At 32.3% G+C, this 22,176-nt stretch overlaps 1 protein-coding gene across 4 annotated transcripts in view; it reads left to right on the forward strand.

Annotated features, from left to right (window-relative positions):
- LOC114334840 (gem-associated protein 5) overlaps positions 1-22,176 on the forward strand; it is a 284,268-nt gene that overhangs the window by 38,362 nt on the left and 223,730 nt on the right. The gene's annotated exons all lie outside the window — the stretch shown is intronic.

The raw sequence follows: 22,176 nt of genomic DNA on the forward strand, positions 1-22,176 counted from the left end.
CAATTACGCGCATTTAGATCAGTAAATTGCAATTTATTTTGTATAGTGCAGTCACTGAAGGTAAAAATCAACGATTACCTTCAATTTCGGTGAACCTTCATCGATTTTCACGAAAATTGGTCAGTAGTTAGAGGATACGTCAAGAAACAAAGGTGACATGGTACCACCTTGCGCCTTTACCCTGAGGGTGGATACCGCCCCTTCTCGGGGGTGAAAATTATTTTATAAAAAATAAATGCACAAATCAATAAAAGAACAAATTAAAAGCAAAATTCATTATATAAAGTTAATAAAATAAGTCAATACTTTTTAAGTTATTAAAGATTATTTGTGAAAAAAATGCATGTTTTGGAGAGGTTTTTTGTAAATCACTGAAAAACTTTAAGTTTTTACAAAAAAGTTAATAATAGTTTAATTGTTCTTAAAATAATTTAAATTAATTATTTTTCGACTACATATCGTTTAATAATTTATGAGCTTGCAAAATATACGCATCTCAATTATTGAATTGCCATTTTCTTTCTATAGTGCAGTCACTGAAGGTAAAAAGCAACTATTACCTTCGATTTCGGTAAATCGCCATTTATTTTCACGAATTGACAATAACAACTTGGGGTTTTAGCCTGGGGTATATGTCACCCCTTCTCGGGAGTGAAAATTACTTTATTAAAAATAACCCCACAAATCGAGAGAGGGACAAATTGTAAGCAAAATTTGTTATATAATGTGATTAAAATAAATCAATACTTTTTGAGTTATTAAAGATCAAATATTTTAATTTTTGGAAAGAAAATGCATGCTTTAGAGCGATTTTTCATAAATGATTCAAAAACTGTAAGTTTTTACAAAAAAGTTTTCATCACTAAAATTGAAGCTAATAAAAAATATAATAAATTGCTTACTTGAAAAACCCTTTAATGTTAATTTAAAGTAAGTTATTGGTAATTAAATGTATATTTTTTTCCGCGACTGTTCAAATCTAAGGGTTCAAGCTTAAATAACGGGAAAGAGATGCATTTTATAACACATACAGTCGGAAAAATGAAAGAATACCCATGAACGAATATATAAAACACGCTGTATTTTCCTGTCACCGTTCCACAAAGAAAATTGTCCAGTGCAAGTACATGTAACAATAATTATTACATGTACTTGCGCTGGCCAGTTTTTTGTGTGACACGGTGACAGGAAAATATAGCGTGTTTTATATGTTCGTCCAAGGGTATTCTTTCATTTTTCCTACTGTAGGTATAAGTTTATCTAACACTTAGAAGTACTTAGAAATACCTATGAAAAATAAGATCCAGAAAAAGTTGATAGTATCAAAATCCGCTCACCAATTTTCGTGAAAATGAATGGAGATTTACCGAAATCGAAGGTCATAGTTGATTTTTACCTTCAGTGACTGCACTATAGAAAGAAAATGGCAATTCAATAATTGAGATGCGTATATTTTGCGAGCTCATAAATTATTAAACAATATATAGTCGACAAATAATTAATTTAAATTATTTTAAGTACAACCCTCTCTTAAGCCGGGAATATGGGATGGTTTTCTTGCGAAGGGGTTGTAGTTCAATAATCGAAAGGCGCGTGATTTTAGAGTTTATTTTTAGAATATAAGCTATACGAATTAAACTACTATTAACTTTTTTGTAAAAACTTACAGTTTTTTAGTGATTTACAAAAAACCTCTTCAAAACATGCATTTTTTTCACAAATAATTAAAATCTTTGATCTTTAATAACTTAAAAAATATTTACTTATTTTATTAACTTTATATAATAAATTTTGCTTTTAATTTGTTCTTTTATTGATTTGTGCAGTTATTTTTTATAAAATAATTTTCACCCCCGAGAAGGGGCGGTATCCACCCTCAGGGTAAAGGCGCAAGGTGGTACCATGTCACCTTTGTTTCTTGACGTATCCTCTAACCACTGACCAATTTTCGTGAAAATCGATGAAGGTTCACCGAAATTGAAGGTAATCGTTTATTTTTACCTTCAGTGACCGCACTATACAAAATAAATTGCAATTTACTGATCTAAATGCGCGTAATTTGGAAGCTTATAAATTATTAAATGTTATGTAGTCGCCAAATAATTAGTTTAACGCATTTTAAGTACAACTTTCTCTTAAGCCGGGAAGATAGGGTGGTTTTCTGGCGAAGGGGTTGTAGCTCAATAATCGAAATGCTCTTGATTTAATAGTTTATTCTTAGAGTATATAAGCTATAGGAATTATATTCGCAATACGATATATTTTAAGTTTTCTCAGCATCTTTCTCTTAAGTTAAATCAATTAAAGGGTTGTTTGGGGGTGAAGGGGATGAGCTCAAAAATCGAAACTATATAATTTCAAGAGCTCATAAATAGCTCGTAATTCTGCCGCAAAAACCGATTCAATATTCCTATTTTTAAGTAGTGGGGGGGGCTGACTCAGCCCCCCCCACTAGGGTATTAAATTCCTGCTCAGTGGAACGAGCTCAAAATTTTTAGTTTGCGAAATATGAGAGCTCATAAATAGCTCATAATTCAGGGCTATTTGTTTTTTAATTTTTGCAAGTGGGGGGGGCCAGCTCAACACGGGTAAAAAAATTGCCTAAAATATTGATTTCAACCCCTATGGCCCCCCTTAAGGATAGCTATGACACAATTTTGATAGGCAACCCATGCTAGAAATATTTGTATATGTATGAAATTTAATAAAAAAAAATGTTTCAGAAATGTTTTAGAAAAAAAAATTTGTCCGGATAAACCACCATCGCTCATTAATGTAATTTTTTTCGTACAGCTGTGGGTATTATTCAGTCCAAAAAAAAGGGTTTGGCTCTCAATAATTATGACCAATCTGAAAGGCCGCCCTGTAGGATCCTTTATTTTTGGTTTTGGAGCACATATGAAAGTGACATCGCATGTACCCAAAAATAATAAAAATGTATTATTCATTATTTCAGGAGGTGTCAATCATGTCCATAAAAATCAAAAATGAGTTAGCAGCTGTTTCATAATAATAATGGTGGATCCTATTCTGTGGGTGTTTTAGGTTTCAGTTAAAAAAATTATGTCCTGTTTAAAATGAATACACAATATTAGGATCCCAAATCAAATGAGATCATGTCCACAGCTAGTTTCAATCATAAAACCACATGTCCATTTAGCTAATAGCAGTGCCCGGATTTGGCCACATGGATTGGTCACGTGATTAAAATATTAATAAAAATCATAAAAAAGTAAACATTATAGAATGATATTCCATTCCATCTTACTGAAGAGCAACCAAAATCAAACATGTCCCATAAGACTTCAAACAAAAAAGCTCATGTCCATGAAATCCAATCAAATAAGAACATGTCCTTTTTTTTAAACCTATTTACAGGTTTATTTATACTTTCAGATTTGAAATATTTACTATAATAAGTTAATTTCACTAAATAAAATGATATACAGGGTGCGCCAAACCTCTGGTTTTCTTTAATTACGGCTAAACTATGAGATATACAAAAAAATGTTTATAACAAGACTAATGTGTATCAAAGAGTTCTATAATTTAAAATTATTTTCAATTATACAGGGTGAGTCAGAACGACGGTATGAACCAAAGTTTTATCTTTTTAAATGGAACACCCTATATATTAAATCATTTTTGAATATATTATTTAAAAATATGAAAAATTTGTATAAGGTCTTATAGGCCTAAAGTTAATAATTTTCGAAATATTTACATTTTTATTGAGAAAAATGGTAATATTTATAGGGTTGTGGATTATGTTTCCAAGGAAATAAAAATTTAGGTGATAGGTCAAAGTTTTTAAAATATAGTGTTATTTTTAAATAATTTAATATTTTTTACTTTTAGCCATAAAATATACAGTGTGATCACTATTTGCAAATACAAAATTTTCTCATTTTTTTTAAATGGGACACCCTGTATATTAGTTTTGCGTTTTGTAGTAAATATTACAACCTTTCTTTTGGTATAAGGTTGTATGTACCTAGCATGTTTCGTTTTGTAGATATTTAAAAAAAACTATAGATTTTACGTTTTTGCGGATTTTTTATTTAAAAATTTTTTTGCAAAAAAAATAATTATAATCTGGTTTTAGAAACATACACTAAAATATAAAATATGAAAATAAAAACGTAATTAAAGATTAAAATAAATCGTATGCTAGTACAATTCAATTGAATTTAATAACTTTAAATTATTTTACAAAAAATATTTTACCATATTAATGAATGCATAAATTAGTTACTAAATTAAATAAACAACCAAATTTTAAATCAACCGTAGTAATTTTTCTACCGCAGCAACTTTCCTGTACCAAATTAATTGTTAGTTATACTGTATTTACGAGTAAGATCAGTTAATAACTTTTTAATTTACCTACATCTTGAGAACGTATAAAGTATGCTTTGAAACAAATGAACGTTATGGAAGTATATTAAGAAGTAAATAGTATCTATGTACCTACTAGTGTCACAAAAGCTGGTAATAATTTCTAATGGTTTCGCCCAAAACAAATGTCATATCCAAAAATTTTTCGGTTAAAAAATTAAAATTTAAAATATAAAAAATTGTTACAAAAATTTCAACTACCAAAGTATTACCAGCTTTTGTGACACCAGTAAATACTATTTATATTAATAAATAATTTGGCGGATACATTTAACATTCAGCTGTTTTAAAGCATACTTTATAATAATTTTTATATTCTCAAGATGTATGATGTATGTAAGTAAATTTAAAAGGTAAATTAAAAGTTTAACTAAATACAATTTAACTAACAATTAATTTGGTACAGGAAAGCTGCTGTAGTAGAAAAATTACTACGGTTGATTTAAAATTTGGTTGTTTATTTAATTTAGTAACTAATTTATGCATTCATTAAAATGGTAAAATATTTTTTGTAAAATAATTTAAAGTTATTAAATTCAATTGAATTGTACTAGCATACGATTTATTTTAATCTTTAATTACGTTTTTATTTTCATATTTTATATTTTAGTGTATGTTTCTAAAACCAGATTATAATTATTTTTTTTGCAAAAAAATTTTTAAATAAAAAATCCGCAAAAACGTAAAATCTATAGTTTTTTTTAAAATATCTACAAAACGAAACATGCTAGGTACATACAACCTTATACCAAAAGAAAGGTTGTAATATTTACTACAAAATGCAAAACTAATATACAGGGTGTCCCATTTAAAAAAAAATAAAAAATTTTGTATTTGCAAATAGTGATCACACTGTATATTTTATGGCTAAAAGTAAAAAATATTAAATTATTTAAAAATAACACTATATTTTAAAAATTTTGACCAATCACTTAAATTTTTATTTCTTTGGAAACATAATCCACAACCCTATAAATATTACCATTTTTTTCAATAAAAATGTAAATATTTCAAAAATTATTAACTTTAGGCCTATAAGACCTTATACAAATTTTTCATATTTTTAAATAATATATTCAAAAATGATTTAATATACAGGGTGTTCCATTTAAAAAAATACAACTTTAGTTCATACCGTCGTTCTGACTCACCTTGTATAATCAAAAATAATTTTAGAATATAGACCTCTTTGATACACATTAGTTTTGTTATAAACATTTTTTTGTATATCTCATAGTTTAGCCGTAATCAAAGAAAACCAGAGGTTTGGCGCACCCTGTATACTAATTTAACCGATTTTCGCTGTAAGTTTATTTACTAATACGTTTTTTGCGATTTCCCTAAAACTTCTTAATGTGGAGAAGATTGGTTTTGATTGACACCTCCTCATTTGTATTATCATTTCATCACACTGATATAGCAGACTGAATAGACGATACTAGCAACACGCTATAAATGATTTTATTCTATAATGATAGATAGATAGATAGATATTTATTTATTTATCATAATAGATAATACACAAAACAAAAACATTGCACTCCACACCTGTACAAATTACATAAGAATTGTCAAGGCAAGGAGCGCTGTATAATTATCATTAAGTATTACAAAAATTAAAAACATGAGACTAAACAAATAAAGAAATAAGCATTGTCAAATTAAATTAATCAGAAACATTCAATATATAAACAAAAAAAGAGAAAATAAAGTAAAAATAAAAACACTGGAAGTACAACAAACATTGCCAATTGGTTTCTAGGTCTTAGTTTTAATATAATGGACTAATAATCTCTTAAAGATAGTTGCATTATGGCTATTTTTAATGTGATAAGGTATATTATTGAACTGTACAATTCCTTTATGAAACAAGCTTTTCATTGAACTGGACTTGTTGGTTGTTCTAACATAAAAATTTATTGAATTTGCAGCTCTAGTGCTATGCTCATGAACATTTGCTATCGGGACCAACTGACTGTTCAAATACTCAGGCAATAAATGGTTTACCATCTTAAATAAGAATGTCATAGATTGGACATACATAAAATGAACTTTTAACCAATTTAAAGTTTTCAGCATATCTTGAATTCGAGTATATCGATTGCATCTCAATATTACTCGCATAGCCTTATTTTGGAGATTTTGAAGCCTGTCATAATTAGAACATCCTGTATAAATCAATGAACAACAATATAAAAAGTAAGGTAATATTAACGAATTATAAATTGTTAATTTAGTTTGAAATGTCAAAAATGGTGATACTCTTCGAAAAAAAAACCTATTTTTTCCCTATCTTTCTGCAAATGTAATCAACATGTTTACTAAAAGTTAGTTCCCTATCCAATATGAATCCCAAATACTTTATTTCCTGAACCATTTGAATTTTTTCATTATTTAATTTAATGTGAACATCCAAACTTAAGAATTTCCCGAAAAGAGTATTATTACCAATAAACATGTATTTGGATTTTAACTCATTGACTTTCAATTTGTTTAACTTAAATCTTTCAGTTAATAAATGCAATTCACGATTCATCGTGTCCACTACATCAACAAAATCTTCCCCATAAAAATATATTAATGTGTCATCAGCAAAAAGATGAATTTTACATTTACTTAATACGTTTCCCAAATCATTAATGTATAATATGAAAAGTAGAGGTCCAAGTACACTGCCTTGCGGCACACCAATATCATTTAACTGTGGATTTGACATTTCACTATTTAATTTAGTCCTTTGGTACCTATATGACAGATAATTTTCCAGCCAATTAAAAACTGTCCCGTTAAAACCATATTTCTTTAATTTCAAAAGAAGTCTATGACGATCTATTGTTTCAAATGCTCTTTTGAGATCTATAAAAACTGCGCATATACCGACCCCTGTCGTATCTAAAATACTTTTCATATCTGAGACAACTAACTGTAATGCGGTCTCACATGAATGAGAATTTCTAAATCCAGACTGGTAACTCAAAACATCTACGATATTACTGATGAAAGTATCAGTAACCTCATCGATGTTTACCGAAGAATATGCCCAATCTTTTTCAATCAACATGTTTACCATATTATCATATAATATTTTAGAACGAATTTGTTTTGTTTCAATGACTTCACTTTTAGTTACTTTATTATTGAGCACATGGACAATACAGTGATCAGATATTATGTAATTTTTTTCTACATGAGCAGTTAACGTATAGTCATTACTTATGACAAGATCAATCATAGATTTTGAATCTTTAAAAATTCTTGTATATTCATTTACAAGTTGCTGCATTCCATTATTTTCTATATATTCTTTCAATTTACTTTTACCCTGACAGTTTGTATCATAATGTATGTTGAAATCTCCAGCAATGACTATACTACAACTACTATGTGATTCATAATAATCATCCATCCACTTGAAAAATACATCAATGAATTCACTTATACTACTAGGTCTGGATCCCGCGTATGAAAAAAAAGTTGATTAATAGCAAGCTGAAAATTTGTTAATAGCTTAAGGGTGTCTAGTCGGATAAACTTTGATATATGGGAACACTGGAACAGGGGCAGTTTTAATTGTGGAACAGGTTAAAAAGTTGGAACGGTCACACCACGGAAACGGCACATTTATTTTGTCCGACAGAATAGACTTAAACTCTCCGAACAGAGATTAAACTCTCATGCAAAAATCAGACTGCTATTAATCACCTGTCATAATACCTGTCATTTGACATATTCTACATGTTCCACTCATTAAAACGCCCATTTGGTGATAAATAGCAGTCTAATTTTTGCATGAGTTTAATCTCTGTTCGGAGAGTTTAAGTCTGTTCTGTCGGACAAAATAAATGTGCTGTTTTCGTGGTGTGACCGTTCCAAATTTTTAACTTGTTCCACAATTAAAACTTCCCCTGTTCCAGTGTTCCCATATATCAAAGTTTATCCGACTAGACACCCTTAAGCTATTAACAAATTTTCAGCTTGCTATTAATCAACTTTTTTTTCATACGCGGGATCCAGACCTATACCACTTGGCGATCTATAAATACCCACTATTCCATAATATGATCCATTAATTACAACATCCAAAGACAAAACCCACAAACTCTGGTCAATAATAAATGTTTTGATATTATTGACTCTTATGTATTCTTTCGTATAAATTAGAACTCCTCCTGTATGACGACTACTAGAATCACAACGCGCCATTACATATTCAGGGATCTCTAGCTCAGAATCTGAAAAATCGCTAGTGATACAAGTTTCCGTTAAACATAAAATGTGTGGATCATATACCTGAACATAAAGTTTGATTTCATCGCAATGTTTATAGTAACTTTCAGCATTAATACAAGAAAGAAGAAGATTATCTGTACACTTTTTATTTGTGCGTGTAATATTTGAAGGCGTCTTTGATGGCTAGATATTATACCCTATTCTTTCTTTGGCTTTTAATAACTGTCTTTGATAACTACTACAATTTCTATCAAATACATTATGGTTATAATTAACATGTTTAAGTTTAAGAATTTCATTTGCATATTTACAGTTAACACAAGTAAAATTATCGTTAGTAATTCTGCACTCATCTTTTTTGTGTTGACCTCCACATAATGGACAAACATCCTGTGAAGTACATTTATCTGCGAAATGTCCAAATTTCCAGCACCGAAAACAACGAATAATATTTACGTGTTCAAAAAATCTGTAGCTATTCCATCCTATATGTATTTTTTCCTTTTCATTAATTAGATAATTAAATATATCTGCTGAAATTTCCACTATTGCATTAAGTGCATTACGGTTATTAGTTTTCGATTTATATTTACGTAATATTTTAATGTAAGTTTCTATACTGTCAGTCAAATTTTGTTTTTTAAAACTATCAACAAAGCTGTCAATATCTTCAATGCCTTTTTCGTGGACATTTATGATCTTGATCTTAGGTTTAGATATACTTGCAATTTTTATCTCATAATCTGCTCCAAGAACTTTTTCAGCATTAATTTTCAAATTATCCAAAGACTCCTTATTATTACAATGAATTGCAATCGACCCTTTAGCACAAGATTTAACATTTTCAACCGACACATTTATATCAACTGGACTAAATTTTTGTGCTAATACAGTTTTTGTTGTTAAACAATTTTGATTTTGATTTTTTGGTTTTATAATAAGTGGTTCGGTTTTTTTCGTTTTTACAACATCGCTCCATTGACGCTGATTGTTTGTTAGTGTACCATTATTTTCAATAAGATCAATTAACTCACAAGTTTTTTCCAATACTTCTTTTGTTTTCTTTTCATTAAGTTGATATTCAGACTCGTTTTTGTTAAGTTTTGATAAGTTTTGATACCAAGTGTGGAGTAGATATTGTACATAAAATGGCGTCACCTTACAATGTGTCTAGAAATATTAAACAACGGCCACTTGTAATTTTTATGGGGTCCTAAATATCGCTAGTAGAAAGGCTTTTGTAATTACCAAACACAATAATCCTAATAGAGAATATTATACTAAACAACAAAGACAATTTAGTAAAAAATTTGGAATAGACCTAGTAAAAAGTTATCCTGCATCCTCAGAATTACTTTCTCATTATTTGATAAGCTGTTATGAAATACTCTGGAATGTCTACACAAAATCTACCTAATTCACCTCCAGTTAAAAAAGCATGGCAAATACTGTAAGAAAAGGAAAACCAGATATTTTGCATACTTTGCAAATGTTGGTTAATTATGGTTATGCATGTATCCTAGCGTATCCTACTGTGAGAAGTATATTCAGCAAAAACCTTAGAAACTGTCCTCTTGATTAAATTTTCTATTTTCTGTCTACTTAATTTTGCTGAAATCTTTATGTTTTTTAGTAGAGTTTGATTATTATTTTGATCAGGTTTTGTCAAATAGAAGAATAATTTGATTTTTTTGTAAGTGCGGTACGCTGTCAAAATTATGATGTGAAATATATGACTTGTTTTTGATCTATTCTAATTTAATACAAGGTAGGCATAAGCATAAACAAACAAAATACTTCCATCAGGAGGAAGAAAACCACCTATAAATAATTAGGTTTACTCAAAAACCAATAATCAAAAATAATTTAGGACAGCTTAGAATATGTAGTTTTTTACCGTTTTCTCAAAACTAAAACTTATAAAATGTAACTTGTCTCCTTTCAACAATAAACTATTCAACTATTTTCAATGGGAAATAACCACAATAAGCTTATTTCTCATTGAAAATAGTTGATTATAAAAATGCCACAAGGAAATAACTTCAGAAAAAAAAAATAGCTTCAGACAACATTAATAAACTATTTAGTTATTTATAGTCAATTTGCTTAATTATTAAAAATATAGGCGTGCAATAAATTACTCGCGTGTCTGTCACCCCTAAAAGGTTCACTATAATATACTACTCGCGAAGTCGATCGAAGTTTAGCAAGTAAGAGAGTGTAGACAGGCTTTTTATGCGACTTCGCTTCGCCTCGGGCTACTTCCATTCTGTGGCGGTTTTTGCGACCAAGTCAACGGAAACGAAGTCAATATCGCCCCGCTTGCATGTGTTCCTCGCGAAGTTGAACGAGTGTGTAGAGTAACGGGTACTTCGGACTGCGGTCAACTTTCCCGAAGTAACTTCGTGAGAGTGTGGTGCTTGCTTTAAAACGCCGTTTACACTCTCGCCGAAGTCGATCGAAGTTCAACAAGTACAAGAGTGTAGACAGCCACCTTGTGCTACTTTGATGTGCCTTGGTCTACTTCCATTCGGTGGCGGTCTCTGCGATTAAGTCAAAGGAACGAAGTCCTTATCGCTCGGCGTGAATGTGTTCCTCGCGAAGTAAAACGAGTGTGTAGTGACAGTACTTCGGACTTCGGTCAACTTTGGCGAAGTAACTTCGCCGAGAGTGTGGTGCGCGCTTAACAGAAAGAGTTTAGGGACAAAACACAAGCTCAGCATCAATTAATAAAGCGATAAAAGGGTCTTTCTTTAAGGCCATGGGTACATAATTCGCAAATATTTTACGGCTATCCCTACTTTTTCTGTCTTTACACGGCAAATTACGTGTAATAAAATTCACACTGGTATGTATATGTAAACATTACTAGAACGTCATTCTTCTTGACAATGCCATGGTTAACTTTAAAGACGAATGTTCTTGGATAACTGTTATTTGTATAATTTTTGGACGCCAAACTAGCCGCTGTGCTCTCCTGGCAACCAGTACGATAAAGAAAAGGAATCTCCATATAGGAATATGGAAAATTACATAGGTGTTTATCAACACCATTTGACGAGACGTATCGGATCAACCTTTTGTATATGTCAGATAAACATAGAGGGAATTAGTAGATCAAAATCTGAATTTCTTTCAAAATTACTAATCGAAAATAACGTTAACGTCATAGCCATTCAAGAAACTCACGCACCATTAGAAACCGAGCTTCTTAAGAGAGGTAAAATTCCAGGATATAGCATGATTGGAGCCACTTACAGCAATGTTTACGGCACAGCAACTTACGTGCATAACAGTATACAAAATTCCAAGGTGACGGACTGCAGCTGCGAAAATAGTGTATCTATAATCTCTACAGAAATGGATGGCATAACCATAAAGAACATCTACAAACCACCATTAACTAAATGGCCAATAAATGTAATCAAAGCTGAGGACAACCAACCTACAGTTTACATAGGGGACTTTAACAGTCACCATAACAAATGGGGATATGAAAACAATGATGAAAATGGGGAAAAACTCCTGGAGTGGGCCGAAGAAAACAATATTCACCTTATCCATAGTCTAAAAGATAAAACTATGTACTTTCTTTTCTAAAAGATGGCGCAAAGGCTACAACCCCGATCTATGCTGGGTTTCGAGTAACTCACAGTTGCAACCACTCCCAAGCTCCCGAACTGTACTGCCTAGTTTCCCTCGCAGACAACATCGACCTGTCATAATCGAAATAGACTTACAAATTCCTATCCTTGAATTCACGCCAAGATACACCAGGGAAATAAGGCAAAAATATACCCTGTTCGGGACACTTGAGCAGCCAGGTTGCAAATGGGTTTTTTGGGTACTATATACCTAATACATTATAAATACAAAAATGCCCGTCACAGTTCGGACGAGAATTTTAGTTATTAACAAATAAGGGTCAAAAATGGCATGGAAATCAACACCTCCACCAACAAAAGCAAAACAAAAAATTAATTGTCCAATAAATGTCAGAGAAAAAATAATTGAAAAAAGGTATCTGAGTAGAACTTGGAAGCAAACTAGACATTCAGATGACAAGTTAAGGCTCAATAGAGCAGCACGACAATTGAAGGAACTACTAAAACAACTAAAAAATAACAGCGTTCAAGAATACCTAGAAAATTTAACGCCGTCAGATGCCAGCGATTATGCGCTATGGAAGGCTACAAAAAAATTAAAACAGCAACATCGTCATATCCCACCAATTAGAACATCCAACGGAACATGGGCCAGAACAAACAATGAAAAGGCAGAAACTTTCGGCGAATACCTAGAAGAAGTTTTCAAACCTATACCAGCTGCTGCAACAAATAACGATCAAGAAATCTACAATTTCCTACAGAACCAAACCCCGACAGAAGAAAACACACTACACGCTTCACCCAAAGAAGTTCAAAACATAATCAACAATAATCTAATAAAAAAGAAAGCACCTGGCTATGACTTAATCACAGGTGAGGTAATTAAAAATCTACCTACCAAAGCAATTAAAATGCTAACTCAATTGTGTAATGCGGTACTAAGGCTAAAACACTTCCCAATCCAATGGAAAATTGCGGAAATTATCCGTATACAAAAATCAGGAAAACCTCCAAATGAGCCCACTTCATATCGACCAATTAGTTTAATGCCAGTAATGTCTAAGATCATGGAAAAAATAATAGAAAAAAGACTTCTACAAATACTAACAGACAGAAATATGATACCCGACCACCAATTTGGCTTTAGGAAAGAGCATGGCACCGTCGAACAAGTTCACAGAGTGGTCAACGTTATAAATAAAACCTTTGAAGAAAAAAGTTACTGTTCAGCAGCATTCCTCGATGTTAGCCAGGCTTTTGATAAAGTTTGGCATCAAGGACTGTTGTATAAACTGAAAAAGAACTTACCAAATGAACTATATACACTCCTTAAGTCGTATTTATCAGAAAGATACTTTCGAGCGAAGTTTGAGTCAGCCTATACAAAACTATATCCCATCAGATCAGGGGTACCGCAAGGAAGCGTTCTGGGACCACAACTGTATCTGATTTACACAGCCGACTTATCCACAAATCGTGATACAACGACCACCACCTTTGCAGACGATACTGCAATCCTAGCAGTACACAAAAATCCTGTCGAAGCTGCTGCAAAACTCCAGAGAGTATTAAATCAAATAAATACTTGGGCACAAAATTGGAGAATTAAATTGAATGAACAAAAATCAAACCATATTGTTTTTACAAAATGTCACGGTGAATCACCTACAGTAACAATAAATAATAAGGTAATTACCTCAGTTACCTCTGTAAAATATCTGGGCATGCACTTGGACAGGGGATTAACCTGGAGAACCCACATATGGAACAAACGGAAACAACTGGGCATAAAATTTAGTAAGCATTATTGGCTTCTAGGGCGTAAGTCTAAGCTCACGACAAGAAATAAACTGCTAGTCTACAACACAATATTCAAATCAGTATGGGCATATGGTCTGCAGCTCTGGGGAACAGCATCCAAGTCGAATGTATCCATAATTGAGAGATTCCAGTCCAAGGTGTTACGTTCAATAATCGATGCTCTGTGGTTTGTTACTAACAGGGATATTTACAATGATCTGGAAAAGAAAACCGTCAGTGAAGTGATAGTGGAGTTAAGTGCAAAATACATCGTACGTCTTGAAATCCACGCAAATGTGCTTGCAATTAATTTGTTAGACAACAGTCAGGAAACAAAACGGTTAAAGAGACAGACACCATTAGATTTACCGCACAGACATTAACATTGTTACAGTAGCTAAGTTAATATATTTATGTATTACAGTAATTTAATATTATCTCTATAGAGATGTGTGGCGCTGGTCACAATCTCTCTTCATGTCATTATTTCTCAGATAAAATGTGCCTATTGTTATATGTTATAACAGATTGCCTAATAAACAAAAAAAATGGCAGTTTTTTCGTTTAAATCTCCACAGGTAAAAATAGGGTAATTAAATATCTTATGTATGTAGATGAGCAAAGGTTTAAAATGGCAGTTTTTGAATTTTAGTTTGATCATTTGTTGCTTCGGAAATTTTAAAATACAACTAAAATTTTGAAAATAAAAAATTTGTTATAACTTTTGCAAAAATGACCTTAAGACTTTCATATTGCACGAAAAGTTAAGTCAAACAGTCCATATAATGCACAAAAAATTTTAAAACGATTCGTCGATTAGTTTAAATTTTATTTAATTTGTTTATCCCAAAGATCTTTTTTTTGCAATGTTATTATTCAGAAAATAAAAATGATATATTAAACTTACTAAGGAAGTAAAACTTCACTTGTAGGTAGATGGTATATTGATATACCATATATACCATCTACCTACAAGTGAAGTTTTACTTCCTTAGTAAGTTTTTTATTATGGTATACAGCCAATGAGAGGAATCTTTTCCTTTATATTTTAATGATATATCAATTCTGTGGAAACCACGTGAAAGAAGAATGTATAAATATTTTCAACGTGTTTAAAAAATCATTAAAAAGTAATTTTTATCATTCCGAAAATATTTTAATAAAGTAGTCATTTTTGGATTATAAACAATTTGAATATCTTTGTTAATATTGACTCTAGACTAAAACTACTTTAGGATTTGAAAAGCTGGTATTTTTACACGAATTTTCAAAACAAATCTTTTCGCCTAGGTTAATTACGGTCAAAGTTAGCCACTTTTTTATGTAATTCACAGCTACTTTGTTTATAACAATTAAGCAACCTAACTAGTGCCATTTTGAAGTTCAAGGTATATAGTTTATGTGTAAAAGTTTGAGTAAACGTTAAACTTCAACAAAGCGGTTAATAAAGGTTTAAAAATTACGTCCTAACGAAATCGATTCGTGGTCGGTGGATGGGAATTATTAAAATCCGTGCACTCAAAAAATGAAATTGATTCTTTAAACATATGCTGCAATTGATATCTCCGGAGCATGTTGATGGATTTTGATCATCATTTTTTAAAATTTGTATGTACCTATTGTACCCTCGGAGATCGCTGGGAAAATTTCCACTCAAAATAACAAAATGTAGTTTGGCAACACTGTGTGAATGTTGATAGTAACATATCCTTTTTAAGATAAACACAACTGTAATTTAGTCCAAACAAATTAATATATTTTTGTTTGACAACAAAAATGAGATTTTTCAACCAAATACTGTTTCAAATATGATGTGCAAAATAATTTTTAATTGGGTTCTGCTAATGGGCTTGCTTTTTTTGTCATTAAAGTAAAAAAAACTTTAAATTTCACTCATTAAATACTTATTGTCCGGTATCGTCTTAATTATTTTAACTGTACTAATATCCGTCGAGTAATATTCTGAATGATTAATAGGTTGTTAAAACATTTTATCTGTAGCGGCTTCTGGAATGTCTTACAAATATCGAATTTCATTGATAAAATGCGCATATCCCACCGATCTTCGCTTCGACCATACTCGTAGTCTTGTAGAGTACGTTATGTACAGCTGGTTCCAAAAAAAACTGATACGACTCTTAAAGCATATTTTATAGAAAATTGAGCAGTGTACTTTCTTCTTCCTCTTCTTTTTGTTTTTGGTCTCGCTGCAAGGCAATTACCAGCACGATTTATAGGCGATCTTGATGTAGTCTGGATCTAAGGCATATCAAAATCGCTGACTATGTTCTTGTAAAAAGCTTTTGATGAGGTGTGATATAATGAATATGAGTTTAATTATATTTAATTGATTATATTTTGAAGGATAAATACTTATTATTTACATACTGTCACTGTTACTCCCAATATAATATAATGTCAGACCAATCATACACTGCTCAAAATGATCAAATCTTACTAAGAGTCGTATCAGTTTTTTTAGCAACCAGCTGTACATATATCCCCACCTAACATTACAAATTGTTAGGGGGAACCCCCTTATTACTCAGGGATATGAAAAATAGATTACGACCGATTCTAAGACCTACCGAATATACATATGTAATTTCATAAAAACCGATCAAGCGGTCTCGGAGGAGTATGGTAACTAACACTGTTACAGGAGAATTTTATACATGTAAATTATACATTATAGATGGCTATTAAAAAATCGTATAGATGGCTATTAAAAAATAGGGGTTGGTAATAAAAGAGTGAAAATTAAGGATTGTATGTATTTTTTAATTCTACACCATATAAAATTAAGGTAGATAATTTTGTCCAAAAAAAATAAAAAAATGTCGGGGGGGCAATCCCTCTTATAAATTATGGGTATGAAAAATAGGTTTAAACCTATTTTCAGTCCTGCAGGATAAACGTGTAAAATTTCATATAAATCGGTCAAGCTGTTTCGGAGGAGTATGGTAACTAACACTGTTACAGGAGAATTTTTTTAGAAGTAACTGAATTAAATAATAAAAGTGGCTAACTTTGACCACAATTGAACTAGGAGAAAAGTTTTTGTTTTGAAAATTCGTGTAAAAATACCAGCTTTTGAAATCCCAAAGTAGATTTACTCTACAGTGAATATTAACAAAGCTATTCAAATTGTTTTTGAGTGAAAAATGACTCTACTTTAGTAAAATATTTTCGGAATGATAAAAATGACTTTTAATGGATTTTATTAAATGCTGTGAAAATATAAGTGTTCTTCTTTTATGTGGCTTCCACAGAATTGCTGTATCGTTCTTATTTTCTGAACAATAACATTGCAAAAAAAGCTCTTTGGGATAAACAAATTGAATAAAATTTAAACTAATTGAATCGTCTTGAAATTTTTTTTGCATGATATATACTGGTTGTTTCAACTTTTCATGCAATATAAAAGTCTTACGTTCATTTTCGCAAAAGTTATAGCAATTTTTTTATTTTCGAAATTTTAGTCTTATTTTGCAATTAGCGAAGCAACAAATGATCGGACGAAAATTAAAAAACTGCCATTTTTAACCTTTGCCCATTTACTAAAAGATAAATACTCTAAATAAGATATTTAATCACCCAATTTTTACCTGTAGCGATTTAAACGAAAAAACTGCCATTTTTGACGCTTATTTGTTAATAACTAAAATTCTCGTCCGAACTGTAACGGGCATTTTTGTATTTATAATTTATTAGGTATACAGTATCCAAAAAATCCATTTGCAACCTGGCTGCTCAAGTGTCCCGACAAAAACCTTATTTCTCTGGACTAAGACCCCGTTGGAATTTTAACAAAGCAAATTGGCCTGAAATTACCAAAGAGCTGGACACCTGCATTCGCTTCATTGATCTGAAGGCCAACAATTATCATCGTTTTTTAGGAATGGTTATCTGTATCGCCAAAAAACATATCCCCCGAGGTTTCCGAAAGGAGTACATCCCAGGCTGGACGGAAGAAAGCCAAAAACTATATGACGAATTTTTTAAATCAGAAGATTCCGAAATTGGTGACAACTTACTCAAGTCACTAGATTCAACTAGACTCAATAAATGGAAGTCTACCGTAGAACATATTGATTTTTCCCGTTCCAGTCGGAAGGCATGGGGACTGATCCGCAAACTGGGCCAAGCAAGCAGAGCACAACACTTAAACAAATCAACAATTGAGCCAAATAAGATAGCCAATAGAATAATTGAGAACTCTCGAGCTCCATCTGAGAAAACTCATACATCGATGGTAAAAACAACTTAAAGCAAATACCCCGCAGCATCAGAATACTCACGTGCCTTCTCATTGGATGAAATAAACGAAGCGCTTAACCAAACCAAAACGGGAAAAACAGCTGGTTGCGATGGAATATATCCTGAGTTTATAGTCCACACTGGTACAAAAACAAGACAATGGCTCAAAGAATTCTTTAGCGACATTGTGACTACAGCTATACTACCCCCAGAATCCAAAAGAACAAAAATTTTCGCAATCCAGAAGCCTGGCAAAGACAACAAGCTGCCTGAAAGTTACCGGCCTATCTCTTTACTCAGTTGCTGTTTTAAATTACTAGAACGACTCTTATATAATAGAATATGTAACACCATTGAGGACGCTGTACCAATTGAGCAAGCTGGATTTAGAAAAGGACGAAGCTGCTGTGATCAAGTGCTGTCCTTAACTACATTCATCGAAGCTGGCTTTGAAAGACGTGAAAAATCTGCCATAACATTTATAGACCTTACGGCTGCCTATGACACTGTGTGGAGAGAGGGCCTTATTTATAAGTTGATGAAAATCACACCCTGTCTCAAAACTTGTCAGCTGATAAACAATCTACTAACTAACAGACTGTTTCAGGTATATATAAATGATGCACGAAGTAACGTTAGAAAACTTAACGGCTTACCTCAAGGCTCAGTGCTAGCTCCTTTATTATTTAACCTTTATACGGCAGATATACCTGAAACAAAATCGAGAAAATTCGCTTATGCAGACGACCTGGCCATTAGCTTCCAAGATAATAGTAAGGAAGCTGGATAACGAGCTCTAAACCAGGACCTAACTACACTAAGTATCTAACTGGCGCTTACGTCCTAACACAAGCAAAACTGAAACCTGTGTCTTTCACCTGTCGAATCAACTTGCGGGCGGTACTCTCAATGTAACTCTAAATGATGCAGCTATCAAACATAACAACAACCCCAAATATCTAGGCGTCACACTTGATAGAACACTCACCTTCAAAAGCCATCTTACAAACGCGGCCGGTAAACTGAGAAGAAGAAACAATATAATAACAAAACTTGCTGGAACAACTTGGGGTGCTTCTGCAGATACTTTTCTGACCTCTGCTCTAGCTTTGGATTTTTCAGTGGCAGAATATTGTGCACCAGTATGGTTAAATAGTGCACATACAAACAAAATCGATGCCCAACTTAATCAAACCATGAGAGTAATCACTGGAACAATAAAATCAACCCCAGTGAAATGGCTGCCTACTTTGAGCAATATTGCTCCACCAGATATACGCCGTACAGCAACATTAGTGAGAGAGTACCAGAAAATTGTAGCCAACATACAATTACCAATCCATCAAGACATAAAAGACATCTCAAAAGAGCACAAGCGACTGAGGTCTAGAAATCCTCCAATCAGATCTGCCCGAACAATTGGTGATTCCTATGATATACAAAGGCAATGGTCCACAAGATGGATGCCAACAATAGCAGCAGACTATATTCAGATATCCACCCCAACCCAGGGTTTCATCGGATCGGGTCTGTCCCGGTCCACCTGGGCGAGGCTTAATCGCATACGTACCGGACATGGTAAATGTGCTGGGCCTCGATTTTTGACCCTTCGCTTCGTTATCGAACGTATTCGCTTCGTATCTGTTTATATAGTATACGAAACGAATACGTTCGATAACGAAGCGAAGAGTAACAAATCGAGGCCCTGATTCTCTGTTCAATTGGGGTCGTGCGGAAAGTCCACAGTGCGATTGTGGATCACCTAGACAGACCATAAGTCATTGTGTTTCAGATTGCCTAAATCGTGCCTACCGCGGAAACCCCCAGGACTTTGTGGAATGCTCCCCAGAAGCAATTGAATGGCTATGTAAATTGGACATTTATATTTAGATTCATTCATTATATTTTAGTGTTTTAATAATACATATTATAGTTGTGTATTTATCGTACTGTGAAAGTCCATACGCTAAATAAAAAATAAAATTTGTATAAGTGCAAATTATTAATTCAGTTAATAAATGTGATAATTTTTTCACTAACTATGTATTCAGTGATTGTAATAATTTATATGGGCAACAAAAACTAATACTCAATACTCAACAATACTCAAGAAAAGAGGAAAAGTGTTAAAGTGATTTTTTAGTAATATATTGTTACTATGAAACGCTTACAATTTTGAACATCTTTAACAACAAAATACTTGGATCACAGAATAAATATATTTTATTATCCTGATGTATTCTCTGCTTGGATCTTCCACAAATAATACACAATAAATAACTTTTTATTAAGTTCACGTCTTAAATTAATTATTTATCAATACACTTTATATCAACATTATTTAATCCATAGATAAAAGTGTTGTGTGATTGGGTAGAACGCGATCTTACTCTTCAAAAAATATGTCACGTATTTCAGCGCCATTTCAGCACCTGGTTAATTGGAAGTATACTACAAATCTGGCCTCCACATAAGTGGTCTGTAGCTTCGACATGATAGGTGTGAAATTTTAACGTTCTTGTTGTTGATTGGATAGGAAGGGTAGCGTAATCTATCCTCCATGCTAGGTACATCATAGCCTCCATACGGTACTTCCAATATTTAATATTTTATTCAAGTGGACAATAAAGGTAAAACACAAACAACTTTTGTTTCTTAATTATTTATTTATATACAATAATGTGACATTTTACATAGAAATATGAGTATGTAATTTGGATTAAATAGATGTGTTTACTTGTTGAATTTTTCCACCGTCTGTCTGCACACAACAGCTGATCGGAGCCATTAGACCTAACAACAAAACGCGAAATAAAATGTGTATTTTATTTTAAAACTGTTGGATAAACAGTAGGTACCTACAATCAGAAAATCTCTACTTTACAATCAGAAAAACTTACCTTTAAAAAGGTTCTCGATTACAAAGTAACAAAAATAGCAAAAAACACGACTGAATATCTTTTTATGGTGACACAAACAAACTACAAACCCAAAATAATAACCGACCATAATGACTGAACACAACACAGACAGCGCAGGATCTCTGGCGGCACGCGTCCTCTCGAAAATCCCGTACAAATTCTAGTCAGTGCAAGATTTGTCAAAAGTCATGTTCCACCAATCACGATACCGACAGCAGCGCCTCTGTAAAATTGGAAGGAAACTAAATACGATTACATTTTTTTACTAGAGTGCGCGCGGCATGATTTAATCAACAACTCAAAATATTCCCGATGCCATGTCAAATATTTAAAATTGTCACTGATTGTCACTGTCTGACTGACAATATGCTGACAATATTTTATTCGACTGAGTGCGTTTTAAGACAAAGATAGTGAATAAATATTTTTGAAAAATGTAAACTCAGAATGAAAGACTAAATTATTACCGAGGGCCGAAAGTCCCTTAGAATAAATAAAAAGTTTATTTTGAATGAGATATTTTTTTTGTAAGCATTTATTAACAATCAGAATTACATATTCTATGAGTTAATTTGATAACAAGTACAATAGCTTATATCAAATACAGTATTGTACACTAAAATGGCGTTATGAGGTACATCACCCAGCGGTTTCACCTCAGTTTCACCGAAGATCTATGGGTCATAATCTTCGCAATCTTCTGTTGTTTAGTGGCTGCAGTAGTGGGAATATTAATTGGTTGGGGTGGCCTTCCAATTTCTCGTGGTGTCTGTTGGCTCTTTCTTGAATTACTGTGCTGACTAACGGGATGTTTAGGTCTCTATGAAGGGTTTGGTTGGAAATGTACCACGGGGCATTTGCGATGGTGCGCAGAATTTTTGATTGAGTTCTTTGGATAATTTTTGTGTTTGATTTGCTGGCACAACTCCATAGTTCTATACCGTACGCCCGTATAGGTT

This window comes from Diabrotica virgifera, chromosome 3 (genome assembly GCF_917563875.1).
Source record: "Diabrotica virgifera virgifera chromosome 3, PGI_DIABVI_V3a".
NCBI classification, from domain to species: Eukaryota; Metazoa; Arthropoda; class Insecta; order Coleoptera; family Chrysomelidae; genus Diabrotica; species Diabrotica virgifera.